Consider the following 24,093-nt stretch of genomic DNA (forward strand, 5'->3'; position numbering starts at 1 on the left):
CGAGGTCATCAGTCCCCTAGAACTTAGAACTACTTAAACCTAACTAACCTAAAGACATCACACACATACATGCCCGAGACAGGATTCGAACCTGCGACACACTGAAGCGCCTAGAACTGCACGGCTACTGCGGCCTGTTAGATCTCCATATCTGTCTCCAACCGAGCGCATATCGAACGTCGTCGGACCATATCTCCAGCATCATGCACAAACAGTGTAACCTTCCCTGCATTGACCGACCATGCTGAACAGGCATGGGACTTCATCCCACAGACTGCATCAGACGCCTGTAAAACACAATGCAAGCACGTTTGTCTGCTGACGTTCATGACCCTGGCGGTTACACCGGTTAAAACTTACAAGCGTTTCACATTTATGGTGGCTTATCTCTTGCTTACATGAAACTCTAATCTTGCAATGTTAATCACTTGAAAATGTTACCTAGGCTTCATTACTCTACATTAGTTGCTTTGTGGCGTTGTCAGTGTAGGATCCTGTGACGGCTAATTACCTGGCTCTACGTGCCGGCTGCCCTGTCACCCATCCTGCAAAGTCAACGCAAACTGCTGCTCGAGCCATCCTGTCCCTGTTATAGCGTAGTGAACTGTGATGTGCGTAATATGTAGAGATAAAACGGCATTTAACAGTTAAAGTTATAAGTAATCAGTGAGGTCAATTTGTTGTGGCAGAACGCAAAATTAACTTAGTGGTCTCTCGGCTTGTCGTAAATATTTAATACTGTCTGACTGGTCCATAAACTCTTTCTGATTCGTTATTTATAACATAGATTTGCAGCAGAGCTGCAGTGTCATATTTAATAAACTGTTTTCTCTTCATCGGCACTAATTACAGCTTACTACAGAGGAAAAGACGTGAAACCTAAAGTCGATGGCGGAATGGTCTTGTAGACGCCAACTTCTTCTTCGTCTACCAATGGCGTCATTCGAGGCACCACACCCAGGGTAAATCTTACCTACGAATCATGTCAGTTCCCGAAAACGGAAGCACTATATCACTTTCAGCTACCTTCTCATATTTCCTCATGACCCTAAGTAAACCCTACCCCCGCAAATCCAATTCCTGTTTTTCCAAGGTAATGATATTTTCTTTCTTTAGCGGGGCACCGAAACCATGGTGCCCTGTTGACGGAGAGGCGGACCTCTATTTTCTTGGATCTATTTTTTAATAACAAATAGATTAAAAGAAATATTCATGAAGCGAAACATTTGCACCACTACAAGCATTTCGTAAACGTATCGCATTGGTTGTTTTGGGGAAGGAGACCAGACAGCGTGGTCATCGGTCTCATCGGATTAGGGAAGGATGGGGAAGGAAGTGGGCCGTGCCCTTTCAGAGGAAACTTCCCGCCAGTTGCCTGGAGTGATTTAGGGAAATCACGAAAAACCTAAATCAGGATGGCCGGACGCGGGGTTGAACCGTTGTCCTCCCGAATGCGAGTCCAGTGTCTAACCACTGCGCCACCTCGCTCGGACGTATCGCATTCTTCTAAAAGATTTACTTGCAGCTCTTTGGATTCCAAATGAAATATATTTTGGACGTATGAAAAGTGCAGCATCATTTATAAAAAACGTAAGCTGCGTAATCTATAATGAAATCAGATATCACTTATGTACTAACATTAGAACAAATCAATATACTTCTTGGATACTGGATTGATGATTTCGTTACTTTGATAACGTTTATGTGCATGGGCACAATAATGAACTCACTTCTTGTTTGAGCACGTAAGTTTCAATCTGGAGGCTCTTAGCTAGCAGGAAAGTAAATAATCAAAGTAAAAACTAAAAAATTGTACCTGAAGATCAGTCAAAGCTTAAGACTCTGCGATGGAAGTCCATCGTAAAACCAGCTATCAGGTACTAAAAAATTAAGCTCAATTACAGTACCAACAAACTGTTTAAAATGCAACTTTTCCTTTGAATTAGTTGTTTATGCAATAGAATGGGGCAACTACCAGAAGCGAATCGTAAAACAGCATTAGTGGAAATTAAAATGTCGATGGAATCCAGAAATTAAACGTGAAGATACTTCACATCATTGCAGCAAATACGTAAACACAACTAAAACCATGATCTGTATGACTGTACCGATGTATAAACCCAGCACCTCAAGCATAATTCCAGATTTGAACTCTAGGACAATCAGGTCAGATCGAGGCAGTGTGCAGGCTAAGATGCTGCACCCACATTCGACATTTTAAAGCCTTTTTCCTGCAGCCGTAAATAGCGTGCACAAAAACAGCGACACCCAATCTCTATGTAACTCGACATTGGCGAGAAATTAAAATCTAGTTCCTTTATACACTGCCAAAAAAATCGGTAACAACAACACGTAAGTAATGTAGATTAATGAAATTTTGGAAGTACATTTGTCAATGCTACATATTTCAGTCATTAACACTGCAGGATCACAGCTTAATGTAAGCAAGAGATAAGTCACCATAACTGTGGAAAGCTGGTACGTTAACAACTGGTATAACCGGCAGCATATTCAACGTAAGCATACAAACGTGTATGCATTGTGTTTTACAGGCGACGGATGTCAGTCTGTGGAATGGACTCCCGTACCTGTTGCACTTGGTCGGTCAATACAGGGATGGTTATGCTGTTAGTAGATGATGCTGGAAATGTCGTCTCGATTGGTGACAGATATGGAGATCGGGCTGGCCAAGGCAACAAGTTGACATACTGTAAGCCTAGAGCACGGCGGGTTACAACAGCGCTATTTGGGTGGGCATTATCCTGTTGGAAAAGAACCCTTGCAATGCTGTTCGTTAATCAAAGCACAACGTGTCAGATCACCATACTGACGTATATTTTTTATTAAGCGTAAGTGGGATAACCATGGGAGTGTTTCTGCCGTCGTACGAAAAATCACCCCACACCACGGCTATAGGTGTAGGTCTAGTGTGTGTAGCACTTAGGTTGGTTGTAGGCTCTCAAGTAGCCTCTTTCTGACCAACACAAGGCCATCACTGACACTAAGGCAGACCAACTTTAATCAGAAACACAGCAGACTTCCACTCTGCCCTCCAATGAGCTTCTGCTTGAGACTACTGAAGCCGCAGACGGCGGTTGTTTGGGGACTGTAGAATGCACGCTAAAGGTCACCTCATACGAAGCTGTCCTTGAAGTAAACTGTTTGTAACAGTTCGTTGTGTCACTGTGGTGTCAACTGCTGCTCAAACTGCTGCTGTAGATGCAGTACGATGCGCCAAAGCCTTATGCAGAACACAACGGTCGTCCACCGTGCCTCCCAGAGGCCGGTCTTTACATTTCCACTAACATCACTGCCAGCAGTCACGTACAGTGGCTACATTCTACCAACTCTTCCTGCTATATCACAGAGGAACATCCAGTTTCTCGTAGCTCTATTACACATACTCGTTCATATACAAAAAAAAAAGAGGTTCAAATGGCTCTGAGCACTATGGGTCTTAACATCTGTGGTCATCAGTCCCCTAGAACTTAGAACCACTTAAACCTAACTAACCTAAGGATATCACACACATCCATACCCGAGGCAGGATTCGAACCCGCAACCGTAGCGGTCGCGCGGTTCCAGATTGAAGCGCCTAGAACCGCTCGGTCACCAGCGGCCAGCTCGTTCATACATAGTGAGGTGTTTTAATGGGATCTTTGTAGTTTCACAGGCATTCTTGACTAACATCAACTGACCACATCCAATCTCAAAGGCAACTAACTCTGACGACCATTACAGCGTGTATTTAAAGGAAAATTTGATTTGCGTCCTCATAATGGCGCTGCTAGCGCACTATTATCTGAGTGATGCGAAATTTGAATGGACATCATTTTTCAGATGTAGAAACACGCCTGCCAACTTTCATTTATGTTGCAGAACTCCTACTTCTTGTTGAGATTTTACTCCCTAGTGTATTTAAATCCTTCGTTCTCTCAAGTAGACGGATAGTTGTCTCTAGCACATGAGAAGAATCGTTGGTTAGAAATTCACAGAACTCATTGTCTTTTAGCTTAAGGCCTACGTCGCCGTACTGCTATGAAAACGCTGACTGGCATGTTATGAAAGACAGCAGTTCAACTCTGCGGATCGAAGACGTAAGGAAAGTATCTGTGTGCGTAACAGCCACGTGTTTGGAGAACTACACGTTAGATACAATTGTGAGTGTCTTAATTGTGGCTGGGAATTGCTTTGTTGCGTAATTCATTGACGCTGTTGCTTACGCGACTGTCGAAAGGAATTACGTAAAACGTTGATGCATACTATATTCATGTCTCCTGTGTGATCGAAACAGCTCGAAATAGCGTATATCCCATTACCGCTTAGGGGACGCATGAAACTTTGTTGTCCAGGACAGTGCGTTCTTTAAGCGCCGACATTCACCATGAGACGGCGACGTGCGTCATACTGTATGTGAATAATGTAGCAGAGGACTAGAGTTAAAAGAGACAATGGAAAGAAGAGTACAGCCCTTTCACATACCAGCCTTGCAGAAAAACGATCTACTGTTTTCACTGCTTTCGTCTCGCTTGTAAGGGTATGGATGCAAAATCGGAACAGTAAGCTACAAACTTTTGTGCTTCGTTAATCTGTTGATATCATTTGCAAATCGAAGTCGGGATCTAAAAAAAACGTAATTTCTCAAGTGAAAGGTTTATTGAATTTAAACACGTTTTTCAAAGAATCTGTGTTTTGACAGCATGATCATCAACAAGATTAATGTCATAAATAATAAAAGAAATAATTTTGACAAAAGATCTAAAACGTTATCACTGCGCAGCTCGAACAACTCTCCAAATATAAGTGTTCGTTGTTTCAAGTGTGAACCAATTCGCTTTCCATCTAGGGCCGCCGACTGCAGACAGCCTCGGACAGTCAGAGGCAGTTGCCAGTATCTTACACGAACTAGAAAGTTTGACATCATGAGATCCACGCCGTTCCATTATTTGGGTATTTACTCTACTAAGAATTAAGCTGCTCTATAAAGACCGGAATTTGTGTCTTCCAGAAAGGTTTGTCATTGTGAATATCGAAATTTTCCCTGCTAATGAATACTCTGCTTGCAATCGGTCTTAGTTTACTGCCACGCACGTAACGTTATCGGGCACCAGCCAAAGATGTCAGGGCAGCCGTAGAAGACATCGGCTAACCACATCACACAACATTTATTAGCGCGCTGTATGCGTTTTGAGCATGAGTCTAATTGCAGCACCGACCACGTTGCCAGCAGGCAGCGCGCCGTCGATGGTCGAAATACGAAACTCAGACGTTCTGCGGGTTTTCCCTCGCCTCGGCTCCTAGCGTACTCTGTTGTGTTCGCTGGGAGAAAATGGCGGAAATAATGGGAGTCCATGTGTTACCCACGTTAACCAGTTCCTAACCACTGTTCCAGTGAATAAAGGTTTCTCATAGCGAGTATGTTCATGTACTCCTTATTAATGGATTCCCAAAATGAATTAACAGTAGGCAAAACTGTTGTTTTATCGTATTCCATAGCCTGACCTGTGAATATACAATGTCCAGCAAAGGCAGACTTTGTGGTTTGAAAAACGCAAGCGCGGCGTCGATGTTCTACGCAACGTTCTTCAATTGTGCGTGTCGTCTGGTTGCTCAGAAAGCAGCTGACAGCGGAGCCGAAACACAAAACTTTCGAATAGGGACTTGTCGTCTTTCAAGTAATATTGAGCCAGTCAAATCGTCGTAATATCGCAGACAAAAATGATGAAATGTGGCTGAAGATCGGCGGAGATACCACCTGACATGCATCGTCAAATGGGGATTGAACTAGACATAGCACCCGTACTCTTTTGTGTGGAAGTAAGCAACGTCCTCAATGCCACGTATCCCACGAGTTGGACCAAAAGGAAAGGAGAGGTCCAGCTGCATGGCCACCTCAATCTCTTGATCAAACACCTCTTTTTTTCCAGTGGCGCAACGAAAGCCTCGTGTACGTGACTTCAGTTCCTGGCGAAGAAACGCTTCTCATCAGGATACTTGCAGAGCCTAATTAGTTTCACGCGATACTTGGTGTATCTGGTAGACTACACCGGAATTTTCTATGAAGGTGTTATGCATGTATCAAATGGGAGCTTACTATTTTGCTGCCGCGCAGGTGGTCTAGGGCGTCTTTTCACGGTCCGCGCGCCTTCCCCCGTCGGAGGGTCGAGTCCTCCCTCGGGCATGGGCATGTGTGTCGTCCTTAGCCTAAGTTAGATTAAATATTGTCTAAGCTTGGGCTTAGGGACCGATGACCTCAGCAGTTTGGTCCCGTAAGACCTTACCACAAATTTTCAATTACTATTTCGCTTAGCGTGCGTAAAGAGCTGCCTCTCGCCCCCCCCCCCCCCCCCCCTCCTCCCCAGCCTCCCGAAAGCCTCCGTACGATATCTTCTTATTCCCGAACGCGAGGAATGCTTCGCATCTTAAAAGAAAAATTAAGCTCAAATGTGGATTTTAAAAATACCTAGCCTACTACTCAGTTGATAGTGCATCTCTTTTCCAAATCTGTCAATCAAGTTAGGCCGAAGTAATATTAGAGTAGATTGCCTCGTCTATGCAGATGTTCTGGCAGTTTTAACTAGGGACATTACCACAGCTCAAAAACAAACTGCAACTCTTGAAGTACTTGCAGAAAAACTAGGTATACAAATATCATTCGAAAAAAAACGGAATGTATGACATGCAAGAAACAAGCACCCAAGTTTTTGAATACAAAACATAGAAAAATAAAATGGGCTACTCAGTAGCACTGTAATCAAACCTGAATGTCTTTATGGAGCAGGAACTTTAATTTTAAGTACAAAAAGGTACAGTGAAGATATTCAAACGAGAGGAAGAAAGATTATTAGGAAAATATTAGGCTCCAAAAGTACTGTTGGAGAAACGTATAGGCATGAGAAAACGAAGACAAATTTTATGGGCACGTTAAAAGAATGGCACCCACTAAGTTGACAAACAAACAGTAGAATTCTGCGAAAACGGAAGTGAGGCCAAAACTGAGACAATTAAATTGATCGGTGCGATTAAGGAGGATCTTAGAGTAGCCGATATAACTCAGGTAGACGTTACAGACAGAAAAACATTCAGCAAAAGATATTTGCTTGGAATGTTGGTCAGAGGGAAATTAGAAAACGGACTGAAACACCGTGGTCTGATGAAAGAAAGAGAATTCATTTTTAAAGCATGAAACAAATCTGGACACAAAGGAAGGCCAACCTACAAAAGTGACGTTGATGGATTATACCTCGCGTAGCCCTATTGAGGTTACGTAATAAAATATATGACACTGGTGAATGGCTTAAGGACTTTCTGACAACAGTAATGATTCCATTACCGAAAAAACAAGGAAGCAAGAAATACAATGAGCACAGAACAATCAGCCTCATATCACATGCAGCCAAAGTTATGTTAAGAATAATTAATAAAAGACTTGAAAAGTAATGGAGGATAATATTGGCGAGGAGCAGTTTGGCTTCAGGCGGAATACGGGCACCAGAGATGCAATAGGGCTCCTACGAATCTTGGGAGAAAGGTTTATTGAAAAAGGAAGAGACCTATATAAGTGTTTCACCGATCTAGAAGAGGCATTTGACAATGTGGTTTGGGACAAAAAATGGTTCAAATGGCTCTGAGCACTGTGGGACTCAACATCTCAGGTCATCAGCCCCCTAGAACTTAAAACTACTTAAACCTAACTAATCTAACGACATCACACACATTCGTGCCCGACGCAGGATTCGAACCTGCGACGTAGCGGCCGCGCGGTTCCAGACTGCAGCGCCTAGAACCGCTCGGCCCACCCCAGCCGGCCGGTTTGGGACAAACTGGCTACTATAATGAGGGAAAAAGATAGTGGACTGTAAAACCAGAAGGCTTGTAAACTCATTATATCTTAATCAAAAAGCCTCAGTTAAAGTGAGAGGAGAAAGTACAAACTGGATCGGACTAGGAAAAGGAGTAAGACAAGGATGCTGTCTACCACCTACTCTTTTCAACATCTACTTGGAAAATATGACTGACCAATGCTCATTAGATCACAAAGGAGTAGAAACTGGAGGAAGAAGAGTAGAGTGTTTGAGGTTTGCTGATGACATGGTCCTTCTAGCTACAAATAAGTACAGGATTTGGTGGACACCATTGACGCTACAGGAAAAATTATGGAATGAAAATTAACACAAATAAAACGAAAGTATTGGAACTAGGAGGAAATAAAGAAATGAAAATTATGCTGAATGGAGAAATACTGGAACAGGTACAAAATTTTAAGTATCTTGGAAGCATGATAGACACCGACTGGGATTGCACCACAGAAATTAAAACAAGGATAGCAATGGCAAAAGAGGCATTTTATAAGAAAAGGAGAATTTTCTGCAGCTGTCTGGACAGGGAACTCAGGAAGAGACTCATAAAATGTCTTGTATGGAGTGTTGTTCCGTATGGCGCTGAAACATGGACTTAGGAAAAAAAGAGAAAGGCTGGAGGCTTTTGACATGTGGACATGGCGCAGGATGGAAAGAAAATTAAGAGGTACTGAGAAGAGTGGGAGAGAGAAGACAGTTACTAGATGTAATAAAAAGAAGAAAAAGAAATTGGACTGGGCATATATTAAGAAAGATTGACGGACTGATAAAAACAGTTTTAGTAGGTTATGTAGAAGGGGAAAGGAAGGGAGGAAGGAAGAGATTTCAGATACTGGTTGACGTGAGGGACGGTACAACATACAGCAGCCTTATGAAGGAAGCAATAGATCGCGGAAACTGGAGAGGCAAAGGACCTGCTAATATAGCAGATAACTAATGATGATGAGTCCTATTAGGCCCATACGTGAATACTCTTAAGCTGAAATGAGTTAACTGTCGAGACAGGCGTATTTTTGAGATCTTGAGAAACCCTATTTTTGGAGGGTTTAAAAAGTTGTGTGGAGAATATATACAGCCCTAAAACACGATTTTGTTGAATTTCTTTTTAATATGGCATATTCGCTCCTAACATGGAAACTTGCTGAAATGCCGTAAGAGATGCAAGTCTATAAGCAGAGAGAGGAGGGCTCTATAATCTTTTCTTAGAATACGAAAACAACATGTTACGCAACATTCAAGTTGTAACGAACTGAAGTCCTCAATTTTTAAATCTCCAGCTTGGTGCTTACTTGGACCAGAACAATGTTAAACGTGTTTTCAGGTGAAAATACAATGCTCGAAAAATAATTAGTACACACTTTTAGAGGTTTCCAATTCACTCAAGACTTATTGATGAAGCAGTTCATATGAAGTAAATAAGAAATTACATTTAAACATCGCCGGCCGACGGTGGCCGAGCGGCTCTAGGCGCTTCAGTCTGGAACCGCGCGACCGCTACGGTCGCAGGTTCGAATCCTGCCTCGGGCATGGATGTATGTGATACCCTTAGGTTAGTTAGGTTTAAGTACTTCTAAGTTCTAGGGGACTGATGACCTCAGAAGTTAAGTCCCATAGTGCTCAGAGCCATTTGGACCATTTGAACATTTAAACATCAATAGCACAAGCGGTTCTGATGTACCACGCATCGACCCATGCTGAAAAGCCCAGATTAGTACGTGGTGTAGCCTTGACGGACGGCAATGCAGGTGCTGACTATGGCATCCAGTCAACCGTACAGATGGGGATTACTGTCCTGGGATACCTTACGTCACGCCTGCTCTATCTGTTCAAGTACATCTGCAACAGCTGTTGGTTGGCGAGTCGCACGAGTCACTTCTCGTCCCATCATATCCCACATGTGCTCGACTGGAGACAAGTCCGGAGATCGTGTTGCCCAGGGAAATTGCTGCACGTCTTGCAGAGCACGTTGAGTTTCACGGACAGTGTGTGGGGGAGCATTATCCTGTTGGAACAACACATCACCTTCCTGTTGCAAAAACAGCAAAACAAAGGGTCTAACAACATTCTGCACGTATCGAGCGCTGGTCAGCGTCAACTCCAGATACACCGAAGGTGGGGCCAGCGTGCCTATGACGAACGTACTCGACGAGACAGCGTTCAGCAGATCTACATCGTACGCGAAACCAACCATAACTTGCGTACAGGCAGAATCTTCTTTCATCGTTGAAGACCACGGCGCGGCATTCCACGTTCCAAGTGATCATCACCGAGCGAGGTGACGGGGTGGCTAGAACACTGGATTCGCATTCCCGAGGACGGAGGTACAACCGCGTGTCTGGCCAACCTGATTTGGGTCTTCCATGATTTCCCTAAACGGCTTCAGGCAAATGCCGGTATGGTTCGCTTGAAAGGGTGCGCCGACTTCTATCTTTAGCTAACCCATGTGATCCTCTGCCGGCACCAGTCCAGCCTTGCATGTCGATACTGTGGCGTGATTAGAAGACGGGCTAGAAGTGTGCGTTCCGTAGTCTCACTGCTAATAAACGGTTCGCAACAAGTAGTGTTGACATGTCTGGGCTCACAAGCCCTCTTATCTGTGCTGTGGCAGCTGTACGATCTACCAATGTTGCTCTCACAGTACGACTCCTGGCTGGCGACTACGGTGCGTGGACACCCAGAATATCGTCTACGGGTGTGAGAATGTTCGTTGTTACCAGCATTGTCGCACAGCTGACGCAGCACGTACAGGACCATACCGCCATTCGGAAGGCCACAATTTGCCCCTTTCAGACTCACTCAATTGGCTGTACTAAGCACTAGCGCGTCTCAGTGGCATGGTTCAAATGGCTCTAAGCACTATGGGACTTAACATCTGAGGTCGTCAGTCCCCTAGATTTACAACTACTTAGACGTAACTAACCTAAGGACAGTACACACAACTATACCCGAGTCAGGATTCAAACCTTCGACGGTAGCAGGCGCGCAATCAGTGGCATGGTTGCCTACTCGCTCTACATGGGCGTTACAATGTGTCTTCTGACTGTGGACATTCCCTATTAAACGGTAGACTCAGATGGCGCTCGGTAGCTATGCCACTGCATTATTTGTTGGCGGACGACGTTGAAACCATTACAGTGCCTCTACTATCCCCCAGCTGGCGGTTGAAACACTTTAATACCTCCCGAAGCTGATGTTAAATAAATGCTGTCGCAGTGTCTAGTCGAAACGCAGCAGTGTCAGAAGGAAGAGGGTCATTCAAGAATTAAGCTGCAAACATTACTCGTGATACACTTGGTGCTTTTAATTGTCTTACATAATCATTAGCACGGATGTGGCAATTGTGCATTAATGTGAATGTATGACATTTTCTGTAACGTTTCTAAAACAGCACACTGAGGTGACAGTAAGTCGTGGGATAGGGATATGCACACATACAGATGGCGGTCTATCGTGCACACAACGTATAAACGGATAACGCATTGGGAGAGCTGTCATTTGTACACAGGTGATTCATATGAAAAAGTCTCCGACGTAATTACGGCCGCACGACGGGAATTAACCGACTTTAAACGCGAAATGGTACTTCGAGCTAGCCCAATGAGCCAGTGCATTACGGAAATTGTTAGGAAATTCTATATTCTGACATCAATACTTTCAAGAGTGTGCCGAGAATACCAGATTTCACGTATTACCTCTCACCATGGTCAACGTAGTGGCCAACAGCCTTTATTTAACGACGGAGAGCAGCGGGTTTGTGTAGAGCTGTCATTTCTAACAGACAACTAACACTACACGAAATGACCGCAGAAATGAATGTGGAACGTACGGCGAACGCATCCGTTAGGAACGTGCGGCAAAATTCAGCGTTAATGGGCTGTGGTAGCCGACGATTGAAGAGAGTGCCTTTTGTTACAGCACGACATCGCCGGCAGCGCTTCTGTTGGGCTCGTGATAGTGTCGGTTGGACCATAGACGTCTGGAGAACCGTGGTATGTACAGATGAGTCTCCACTTCAGTTGCTAACAGTTGGTGGTAGGATTCGAGTGTGGCCAGATCCCAAGAAGCCATGGACCCAAGTTGTCAACAAAGCACTGTGCAAGCTGGTGGTGGCTCCATAATGGTGTGAGCTGTCTTTACATGGAATGGACTGGGTTCTCTGGTCCAAGTGAACCATTATTGGCTCAAAACGGCTATGTTCGGTTACTTTGAAACCTTTTGCAGCCATTCAACAATGGAATTTTTATGGATGACACTGCGCCATTGTGCGGAATTAATTTTAATTTAGGGCGACTAGACACTTCAACAAAAACCACAAACAATATGAAGTTGCCAAACTTAACAAATAACCTCTAGTCCCCTAATGTTACATCAAAGCCCGTTCCCAACTAGCCATTGTTGACTGGGTAATGGACATGGGTGCCTTCAATAACTGCTTACATAACATTACTGATTCGAGTAATTTACTGATAATAGTTCACTGAGAAGCAAGTCTTAAAACACTTCATAGAAAGGCTGGTTAAATAAATGTTAATCAGATAATAAATTCTCAACCAATAACAGTAGCAAACAACATCACTTCCAAATAAAAACTTACAGGCTCGTAATAGCAGAAAGGTACCTGACAAACTTCAAAATTCACTTTCATTTAACACGCAGATATAAAAAAATATATCCAAAAGGCACAGTTAGCATATCTGTCAAATTCCATTATTTATTACCCGCTGAATTACAGCGCAGAACTGACAATTTCAAATCTGTACAATGAGTAATCCTGATAACAGAAAATTATGTTCACAAATAAGAAATATAATAACTTTACGGCAACGCCCATCCGGCATTGGCCACATTTTTACAAAATCTTAAATTTCGATGAAATGTGACAGTTACTGCTCAATCTACACACAGTTAAGTAAACTAACACCGCAGAAGTCACTGAAGGTTAATACACGTAGCGTATTCTATTACTTTCTTCTCCAACATAATGACATCCTTATTGCGGGCGAACATGATGCAGCACAGCATGTTCAGGATGGGCCCACGCTGTTTGTTTATCCGCTGCGGCAAAATACCCACAAACGACATCGGCCACAGCTCGCCGTGTAAATTGCGTCCATACAGTTGCAGAGCCCACGGCTTATCGTTCCACAGCAGCGTTGAATTCCCAAGCGTCTCGGTTTCACCACCAGTTCATTTCGACAGAGTGACAAAATTATTAATTCACAATTGTGACCGTCGGGACACCAACACTCTGCCGTTCTGTCCTCCTTGCTCGGTACTCTCTAACCGTCCTCTCTTTGTCGGTAGTATCTGCGCCCCAGTATCTCTGGCGAGGCCAATATAGACCTTAACACTAGCAGCCGGAACACAATCGTGACGAAAATCGGCACACCATGCCAGTGGGTCAAAGTTGTTCCCGAATGTTTTGAAGAACATTCTCGAGAGTTCTAACAAATGATTTAACCACTCAGAGCGCCTGACATCAAACTCATTGAACATTCATTGGACACAATCAAGAGGTCAGCTTGTGCACAAAATGCTTCCCCAGTAACACTTTCGCAATTATGGACAGCTATAGAGGCAGCATGGCCCAATATTTATGGAGGGGACTTTCAACGACTTGCTGAGTCTATGCCACGTCGAGACGCTACACTACGCCGGACGGGCGGCGAGAGAAGGTCCGACACGATATTTAGGAGGTATCCCTTGACTTTTGTCACCTCAGTGTATTCATCACGAGGCAGTTTCAACACTATGTCTGAACATCACAAGCGTCAAAACCTCCATGGTCCCCTAGTGGGGAAACGGTGCACTGTCGCATAAAATGCTGTTACTTTTTATCTAAATCTACATCTACACTCCGCAAGCCAACCAACGGTGTGTGCGGAGGGCGTATTGTTCGTGGGAAGAACGACTGCCGGAAAGCCTCCGTGTACGCTCGAATCTAATTTTACAATCGTCGTCTTCTCGGGAGGTACAAGGGGGAAGCAGTATATTCGATACCTCACCCAGACACGTATCCTCTCGAAACCTGGACAGCAAGCTACACCGCGATGCAGAGCGCCTCTCTTGCAGAGTCTGCCACTTGCGTTTGCTAAATATCTCCGTAAAGCTATCACGCTTACCAAATAACCCTGTGACGAAACGCGCCGCTCTTCTTTGGATCTTCTCTATCTCCTCTATCAACCCGACCTGGTACGGATCCCACACTGATGAGCAATACTCAGGTATAGATCGAACGAGTGTTTTGTAAGCCACCTCCTTTGTTGATGGACTACATTTTCTAAGGTCTCTCCCAATTAATCTCAACCTGGCACCCGCCTTACCAATAATTAATTTTATATGATCATTCCACTTCAAATCGTCCGGTACGCATACTCACAGATATTTTACAGAAGTAACTGCTACCAGTGTTTGTTCCGCTATCATATAATCATACAGTAAAGTATCCTCCTTTATATGTATTCGCAATACATTACATTTGTCTATGTTAAGGGTCAGTTGCCACTCACTGCACCAAATGCCTATCCGCTGCAGATCTTCTTGCATTTCGCTGCATTTTTCTAATGCTGCAACTTCTCTGTATACTACAGCATCATCCGCGAAAAGCCGCATGGAACTTCCGACACTATCTACTAAGTCATTTATATGTATTGTGAAAAGCAATGGTCCCATAACACGCCCCTGTGGCACGCCAGAGGTTACTTTAACGTCTGTAGACGTCTCTCCATTGATAACAACATGCTGTGTTCTGTGTGCTAAAACTCTTCAATCCAGCCACACAGGTTGTCTGATATTCCGTAGGCTCTTACTTTCTTTATCAGGCGACAGTGCGGAACTGTATCGAACGCATTCCGAAAGTCAAGGAAAATAGCATCTACCTGGGAGCCTGTATCTAATATTTTCTGGGTCTCATGAACAAATAAAGCGAGTTAGGTCTCACACGATCGCTGTTTCCGGAATCCACGCTGATTCCTACAGAGTAGATTCCGGGTTTCCAAAAACGACCTGATACTCGAGCCAAAAACACGTTATAAATTCGATCGACGTCAGGGATATAGGTCTATAGTTTTGCGCATCTGCTCGACGACCCTTCTTGAAGACTGGGACTACCTGTGCTCTTTTCCAATCATTTGGAACCTTCCGCTCCTCTAGAGACTTGCGGTGCACGGCTGTTAGTAGGGGGCAAGTTCTTTCGCGTACTCTGTGTAGAATTGAATTGGTATCACGTCAGGTCCAGTGGACATTCCTCTGTTGAGTGATTCCAGTTGCTTTTCTATTCCTTTGACACTTATTTCGATGTCAGCCATTTTTTCGTTTGTGCGAGGATTTAGAGAAGGAACTGCTGTGCGGTCTTCCTCTGTGAAACAGCTTTGGAAAAAGGAGTTTAGGATTTTAGCTTTACGCGTGTCATCCTCTGTTTCAATGCCATTATCATCCCGGAATGTCTGGATATGCTGTTTCGAGCCACTTACTAATTTAGCGTAAGACCAGAACTTCCTAGGATTTTCTGTCAAGTCCCTTATACTGTAAGGAAACACCTACTGCAGGGAACTGGAAAACTTTTGTGTAAGATGGAAATCTCCCGAAGAGTTCTGATTAATTTTTCCGATTAATATTTGCGTAAATATATTGTCTAAACACTTAGTTATGATGCATGTCTGCCTGAGTGAAGTTATTTTAAAGAACAACGTCATGGAATCCGACTTTCATTTTTAGAAATTTTGCAACAGTCAGAAATGTTCTCTCGGATGAAAAAGCAATACGGTAGTAATTTCATGAAGTGTGCGAATGTTTACATCTGGGTGGAAAAGATCAGAAATTGACGCAAAAGCGTAACCGCCGAGCCCGGCTCCAGGCGTCTGGCATTGCAAATTCGTATTGATTCATTTATCCAAAAAGACCGACAACTATAATGTCAAGAAGCATCTTTGAAAAGAATCTAGTAAGTGTTGGGACACCTCATTACATCATTCAAAACAAAATGAACTGCCGAAAGACCTGTGCAAGACGATTTTCCAGAGAGCTTACCATTCATAAAACACAACAGAGATTTTATGTTTGAACAGAGTCCAAAAATGGTTTTAGAGCGAAGCCGATCAATTTTAGGACAGGGCTTCAACCTGTGACGAAAAACATGGACACATCATTTTCAGCCGGAGTCCAAGCGTCAAATCATGCGGTGGAAACTACCTGAAATTTCGGTATACAGCCATCGGCTGGTAAGCTCATGTTAACCACGTTCGTTCGATTTTTTGTATTCTATTGGAGGAGCAACACACTAGCAACAACTGCTAGTAAATCTTATGGGTTGTTTAGTGTTGGCCCATTAAACATTTCGTCCAGAAATGTGCTGGATACCCACAGTGCTGCTTGTGGTTCCGTTGAATATGGCAACTGGCTGGTTGGTCGGTCGGTGAGATGGCTCTGAGCACTATGGGACTTAACATCTATGGTCATCAGTCCCCTAGAACTTAGAACTACTTAAACCTAACTAACCTAAGGACACCACACACATCCATGCCCGAGGCAGGATTCGAACCTGCGACCGTAGCAATCGCGCGGTTCCGGACTGAGCGCCTAGAACCGCGAGATCACCGAGGGGGCTGGTCGGTGAGGAAAGTAACACTTGGTGTTGGGACAACAGACTGACTTTAACAACAGCCTGGCCAGGTAATTGTTTTTCCTTCAATCGTTTTTTCATGTGGAATGGAACAACAGAAAGAAACGAGTCTCCGGGTCATGTCAGCTGTATGAATGTTTCACTTAATTTGAACAGTTGACACAACTACCTGACAAGTGATATGAATGTTTCTCCGCAGTCTCCCTGTTTCAGTGATTTTACTAACATAGTTTTTCAGCGTTTTCCGTTATACGAGGGTCGGTCAAAAAGTAATGCCTCCCATTTTATTTTCTACTTAAAAAAAATTAAGTTAAGTGAAAAATTTGAATTTGGCGCCATTCCTCAAACCTCCTTCTGCAATCCACTGCAGTAGTAACTTTCTGTGTCAACAGGTGGCAGCACAGCAGAAGTTTGTAAGATGGCCGACATCGATGTTCGTTTGAGACAGCGTTGTGTGATTGAATTCTTGAATGCAGAAGGTGAAACGCCCATACGCATTCATGAAAGACTGAAGAAGGTGTATGGTGTTGTGACAGTGGATGTCAGCACTGTTAGACGATGGGTTCGTCGTTGTAAGGAAGCTGAAGGGCAAACACCGTTGACTGACGAAAAGCGGAGCGGCAGGCCGGTGAGTGCAGTGACTCCACACAACATTCAGCAAGTTGATGACATCATTCGTGGTGACCGTCGGGTGACTGCAGATGAAGTGTGTCGCATTATTTCTCTTAGTAAAGGCAGTGTGATCACGATTATTAAACAATTGGGGTACTCAAAAGTTTGTGCACGGTGGGTTCCAAGAATGTTAACCGATCAGAATAAAGAGGCAAGGAAAACAATAGCCTCCCAACACTTGCAGCGCTTCCGTTTGGAGGGAGATGAGTTTCTGAAAAAAATTGTGACCGGGGACGAAACATGGGTGCATTTTTTTGAACCCGAATCAAAGAGGCAGTCAATGGAGTGGCGTCACACAAGCTCGCCGAGGAAGAAAAAATTCAAAACTGTGCGATCGGCAGGGAAAGTTATGGCAACAGTTTTCTGGGATACAGAGGGTGTGATTCTGGTTGATTTTTTGGAGCAGGGATGCACAATAAATTCTGTTCAATACGTCACAACCCTCAAAAAACTTATAGCACGTCTTCAGCGAGTTCGCCCAACAAAATCAATGGCAGATGTTCTTCTTTTGCATGACAATGCAAGACCACACACCAGTCGTCACACCTCTGACGAGATTGTCAAAATTGGATGGGAAGTTTTGCCTCATCCCCCATACAGCCCTGACCTGGCACCATCAGACTTCCATCTGTTCGGGCCACTAAAAGAAGCTCATCGTGGGATTCATTTTGAAGATGAGGAGGCCGTCAAAACATCCGTGCGTCAATGGCTTAGGAAGCAGAGCTGTGATTTTTACCGTGCTGGGATACATGCCCTTGTTCAAAGATGGACCAAAACTGTAGAGATGGGCGGAGATTACATTGAAAAATGACAAAATGATCCTCAATGTTGTGGTTTTCAACCTATGTAATTGCATTTAAATTTCCTGACAATTAAACGTAGAAAAAAAAATAGGAGGCATTACTTTTTGACTGACCCTCGTATATGAACCATTACCAGGATTGCCAACTTTTTCAGAAACAAATAACTTATCTCGTTTCAAGGACTCGCAAATTAAAAGTATGTTTGTCAAATTGAAGTCTTTTCAGAACTTATGTATTATTTACTTAACACGATTTTTTTGTAGTTCTGGCATTAAAAATAGATATTTTTAGGTTTTAAAAGGTTTAAAAAATGAACAATAACTTTTCATTCAAATTTATTGAACGTCTGCCTTTACACCCATCACCACTAACTCTATTCCAGTAAGTGCGGAGGTCACGCGAACAAAAAGCATAAAAGAAACAATTTTTAAATTGTTTGATGACTTATCACTTCCTTTTTAAGCTTACACTGTCACTTGTTGGAAGGCTTTTTTGTGAGAAACATTTGTCACCATTCATTGATTTTCTTTGAATTGCTATTGTTAATATACACACATGAAAAAATGTGTTGCATCATCCCGGTACCCAGAACTCCTGAAGAAAGACGTTGACTGTGGATATTGTATCACAGACACAGTCCCTTTAACTGTCCAGAGATGTCACTAAACCCGCCCAAAGATGTAAACAACCGTGAATCACCAGCGCCTACTACACTCAGGGGTCCGACAACCGATCAGTTCCAGGAGGAGGAGGAGATTATTGTTTAACGTCCCGTCGACAACGAGGTCATTAGAGAAGGAGCGCATGCTCGGATGAGGGAAGGATGGGGAAGGAAATCGGCAGTGCCCCTTCAAAGGAACCATCCCGGCATTTGCCTGAAGCGATTTAGGGAAATCACGGAAAACCTAAATCAGGATGGCCGGAGACGGGATTGAACCGCCGTCCTCCGAATGCGAGTCCAGTGTGCTAACCACTGCGCCACCTCGCTCGGTAGTTCCAAGCATTCCGCCAGGAAGGAGGTACATGGCTCGTGGTGTCTGTCGTTCAACTGTGCCGAGACGGTCGATACTGCGGTTGTTACTTTGCGCCAGGAAGGGCTCTCAACAAGTGAAATGTCCAACGTCTCGGAGTGAAGCAAAGCGCTGTTGTTCGGACATGGAGGAGATGGAGGAGATACAGAGACAGGAACTGTCAGCGACATGTTTCGCTCACGCCGGCCAAGGGCTACTACTGCAGTGGGTGACCGCTACCTACAGATTATGGCTCGGAGAAACGCTGACAGCAACGCCACCATGCTGAATAATGCTTTTCGTGCAGCCACAAGACGTCGTGCGGTCAATCTTTGCAACCACGACACCATGCAGCCCGGTGCAGATGGGCCCAAAACATGCCGAACAGACCGCTCAAGACTGGCCTCACGTTCTCTTCACCGATGAGTGTCGCATATGTCTGCAACCAGTCAATCGTCGGAGACGAGGCAACCCGGTCAGGCTGAACGCCTTAGACACACAGTCCAGCGACTGCAGCAAGGTTGAGGTTCCCAGCTGTTTTGGGGAGGCATTATGTGGTCCCGACGTACGCCACTGGTGGTCATGGAAGGCGCCGCAACAGCTTTACGATACGTGAATGCTATCCTCCGACCGATAGTGCAACCGTATCGGCAACATATTGGAGAGGCATTCGTCTTCATTGGCGACAATTCGGACCTCCATCGTTCACGTCTTGTGAATGACATCCTTCAGGATAACGGCATCGCTCGACTAGAGTGGCCAGCATGTTCTCCAGGCATGAACCATATCGAACATGCCTGGGATGGATTGAAAAGGGCTGTTTATGGACGACGTGATCCACCAACCACTGTGAGGGATCTACACCGAACTACCGCTGAGGAGTGGGACAATCTGGACCAACAATGCCTTGATGAACTTGTAGATAGTATGCCACGACGAATACAGGGATGCATCAAAGCAAGAGAACGTACTACTGGGTATCAGAGGTACCGGTGTGTACAGCAATCTGGACCAACATCTCTGAAGGTCTCGCTGTAGAACAAGGGCGAAATTGATGTTTATGTTGCTCTATTCCAATTTTATGTACAGGTTCCAGAACCCTCGGAAACGAGGTGAGGTAAAACTTTTTTTGTGTGTATAGTTTCGAAATATGATTCATCCCTTTGTATATTGCATTGTATTTATCTTGTGGACCACTTTTTATCTAGTGATATGATTTCTTCCATTCCCACACCATTAAGTGTATCTGTATTTTGATCCAGGCACGAAAAAGCTCCTACCCAGAAACATCGACGAAAAACTGAACTAAGAACCATTTATTGCCACTCAGTGAAAAGCAAACGGCAATAACAGTGACGATAGGTGATAACAGAGTGCAGAAGCCAATAATGATTTAACAATGCCAAAATGATCGAACGTTTCCGTTCAGAAGTGAATGCGCTTGATTGCGTCACTGTTTTCATGCAGTTGCTCTCTCAGACTGCTTTCATTTGAAATAAATGAATGAATAAGAATCCAAACACGCGGAACAAAAACAAACTGAACTGATTGTTTTCATTCGATTGCCGCCACGGACTGGTTCACTCAAAAATATATGAATTATTAATCCGATTCGCATAACTAACGCGGAATGAGTCGATTGTTTTCCAACAAATGGATGTTTTCATTCTGTTGTTGCCATCCCTAAACGTGTCAGAATTTTACACGTAGTCGGCAAAGACTATCTTTGTCAGAGACAAAACTTAACTATGGACCTGTCGTTTGTCAAAGATAAAACTTATCTATCGATTCTGTTGAGCTACTGACCATACATCACTAACAAGGGAACCTCCCCATCGCACCCCCGTCAGATTCAGTTATAAGTTGGCACGGTGGATAGGCCTTGAAAAACTGAACACAGATCAATTGAGAAAACAGGAAGAAGCTGTGTGGAACTACGAAAAAATAAGCAAAATATACAAACTGAGTAGTCCAAGAGCATGATAGGCAACATCAAGGTGAGTGTGAGTTAAGGAGCGCCGTCGTCCCGTGGTTAGCGTGAGCAGCTGCGGAACGAGAGGTCCTTGATTCAAGTGTTCCCTTGAGTGAAAAGTTAACTTTCTTTCTTTTCGCAAAGTTATGATTTGTAGGTTCGTTCAATGACGTCTCTGTTCACTGTAATAAGTTTAGTGTCTGTGTTTTGCGACCGCACCGCAAAGCCTTGCGATTAGTAGACGAAAGGACGTGCCTCTCCAATGGGAACCGAAAACATTTTATCGCAAGGTCACAGGTCAACCGATTCCTCCACAGGAAAACACGTCTGATATATTCTATACGACACTGGTGACGGCGTGTGCGTCACATGACAGGAATATGTTGTCGACCCACCTAACTGTACACTTGGCGAGTGGGTAAAAAGATCCTAGTACATTGCCCGATTTAGGTTTTCATGTGGATGTGATAATCACTCCCAGAAAAGTGATGAAAACATAAGAGTTTGCACATTAACTGCAACAAATGAATGCAACAGTTTCAAAGTCGCACAGTTTTCCCTGTGCTTTGTCAAACCATACGTTTTTAACGTTTTCAAATTTTTCCGTGTGTAGACCGTCAAATCCTGCATATGTCCAAGCAAGTCTGAACATGTCCTGGAATTTTGGAGAGCGAAGTTGATTATGTGTGAGTGCCTGAACTTTGATAAATGCCTGAAAATAAAAAATTAAAGTTTCCACTCGAGGGAAGACTTGAACCAAGGACCTCCCGTACTTTTTTTTCCTTGTTATTGATCCTTTTGTTTGCTCGTTGCGGATGTTGCAAGACATCCTGTTCAAGTTCGGTGGTTCATCCTCCCACTCAGTTTTTTTATTACAGGCGCCAACCGGCTCTCTGACCGAACACGCTGAGCTACCGTGCCGGCTTTACCTCAGTTGCTGACGCTTACCACGGAACCACGGCGCTTCTGAGCTCACACTCTCCTTGATGTTGCATATGTTGCGCATGGACTACTCAGTATGTATATTTTGTTTATTTTTTTTCGTAGTTCCACACAACTTCTTCCTGTTTTATCGATTGATCTATATTCAGTTTTCCAAGGCCTATCCACTGTGCTAACTTATAACTAAATCTGAGGGGGGTACGATGGGAAGGTTCCCTTGTAAGTTTCATGGCCTCTTCTTTTCTGTTAAAATTATCTACATGTTTATGTATTTCCATGGCTTCTCTAAATAGTTCTCTATAATAGTACGTCATCGTAAATAAAATTTTGGTTTCGGAAAAAACTTTATTTCATGATTTGCTGACTTCAAATCATGCTCTGCTACATCTGTAGCTCTATGTAAATAGCCCAGTCTCATTAATGTGACCACCGTCTATGTTAGATATCAACGTGCAATAACCACTCACAGGCGGCAAGTGGTAGCAGTAGCAGTGGAGGTTTTGTACACTGTGTCGGTGTAAAGCGAAAAACATTGCAGTCGTTGTTGTAATGTGGAAACGGAGAGATTTATCTGACGTCCAATGGGTTCATGATCACTGCCTTTCGGACCTGGGCTGGAAGCATTTCCGAAACGGCAAAGTTTTTAAACAGTTCGTGTGCCGCCGTAGTTAAGTACACAGTGGATGGCAAAATGACGCTATCAGAAACCGGCGCCGAGGCAACTCTGGTGCACCATGGGCGTTAGCCGACAGTGAACGACGTCTGCGGAGATGTTTACAGACGAATAGACGTGCAACTGCTTAGCAACTGACCGCCCAGACCAACCAAGGGGCTACCAGCAGTATCTCCTCAACGACTGTTCAGCGAATGCTGCTGTATATGAACCTCCAAAGCCGGCGCCTGGTTCATGACCGGCCGCTGTGACCGCGCGGTTCTAGGCGCTTCAGTCTGGAACCACGCTGCTGGTACGGTCTCAGGTTCGAATCCTGCCTCGGGCATGGTTGTGTGTGATGTCCTTAGGTTAGGTATCTTTAAGTAGTTCTAAGTCTAGGGGACTGATGACCTCAGATGTTAAGTCCTGTAGTGCTTTGAACCATTTGAACCTGGTTCATATACCCATGCTGACTACCGTTCATCGACGATGAAGGCTGGAATTTGGACGCCGATACCGTAACTGGGCGTCCACAGCGTGGCGACAGGTGTCGTTTTCAGATGAATCACATTTCACGCTCCTGCGGCTGATGGCCGTTGGCGGGTACGGACTGCAACGAATGAAAGCAAACACCCTTCAACCAGAGGAGCGTTATGGTCTGAGGTACGTTTTCGTGGCATTCCCTGCGTGATTGTGTCATGCTCGAAGTACACAGTGGATCAATGCAAGCATGCATCTGCCTTTATGGACCACGTCCAGCCGAACATGCAATTTTGTTTTCCCCATTGCACGATGTCATCTACCGGCAGGGAAACGCAACGTGTCACACAGCTCGCAGTGTGTGTGCGTGGTCTGAAGAGCACCAGGGTGACTTTACCTTACTTTCCTGACCACCAAACTCCCTACATTTACAACCAACCGAGAATCTGCGGGACCACGTCGATCGGGCTCACGCCACGGATCTCCAGCCGAGAAACCTAGCGCAGTTGTCCACAGCACTGCAGTCGGCATGGCTCCACATCCCTGCTGGTACTTTCCACAATCCCACTGACTCTCTTCCTCCATGTCTTACCCTGCAAAATGTTATCACTCGTGCTTCTGACAAATAGTCGTACTAACGTGACTGGGCAGTGTAGCTTAGCTATATAGAATGTATAGATCTGGGTATAATTTAACAGAAAAGAAGAAGCCACGAAAGTTACTGATATACGGACATTATCTCTAGAGAATCGTTAATTTTGTCTTTGGCAAAAGACAGTTTTATCTGTGACGAAGATTATAGTTGCCGACCACTTATTGACTCCTACTACGTTCCTTTTTAGGAGTACTTACGTTAGTCTCCGCCAATTGGCAAGATTCAGGAATGCCACAAGCACATCTGAAAGATGTTCTTTCCAACTCTGGACGAAACGACAGGAACGGGTTTCCATGGACACGACGATACAACCCGGATGATTTACCGGCAGCTAAGTCAACTAGTGAAAGCCTTAATTTTACTATCAACAGCCTATTCTATGCAGGCACGATTGATGGTTCAAATAGCTCTAACCACTATGGGACTGA

At 44.2% G+C, this 24,093-nt stretch overlaps 1 protein-coding gene across 1 annotated transcript in view; it reads right to left on the reverse strand.

The window, feature by feature from the left end:
• LOC126271925 (potassium/sodium hyperpolarization-activated cyclic nucleotide-gated channel 2) overlaps positions 1–24,093 on the reverse strand; it is a 2,360,296-nt gene that overhangs the window by 2,177,258 nt on the left and 158,945 nt on the right. The gene's annotated exons all lie outside the window — the stretch shown is intronic.

The sequence above is a fragment of the Schistocerca gregaria genome, chromosome 5 (genome assembly GCF_023897955.1).
Source record: "Schistocerca gregaria isolate iqSchGreg1 chromosome 5, iqSchGreg1.2, whole genome shotgun sequence".
Classification (NCBI taxonomy): Eukaryota; Metazoa; Arthropoda; class Insecta; order Orthoptera; family Acrididae; genus Schistocerca; species Schistocerca gregaria.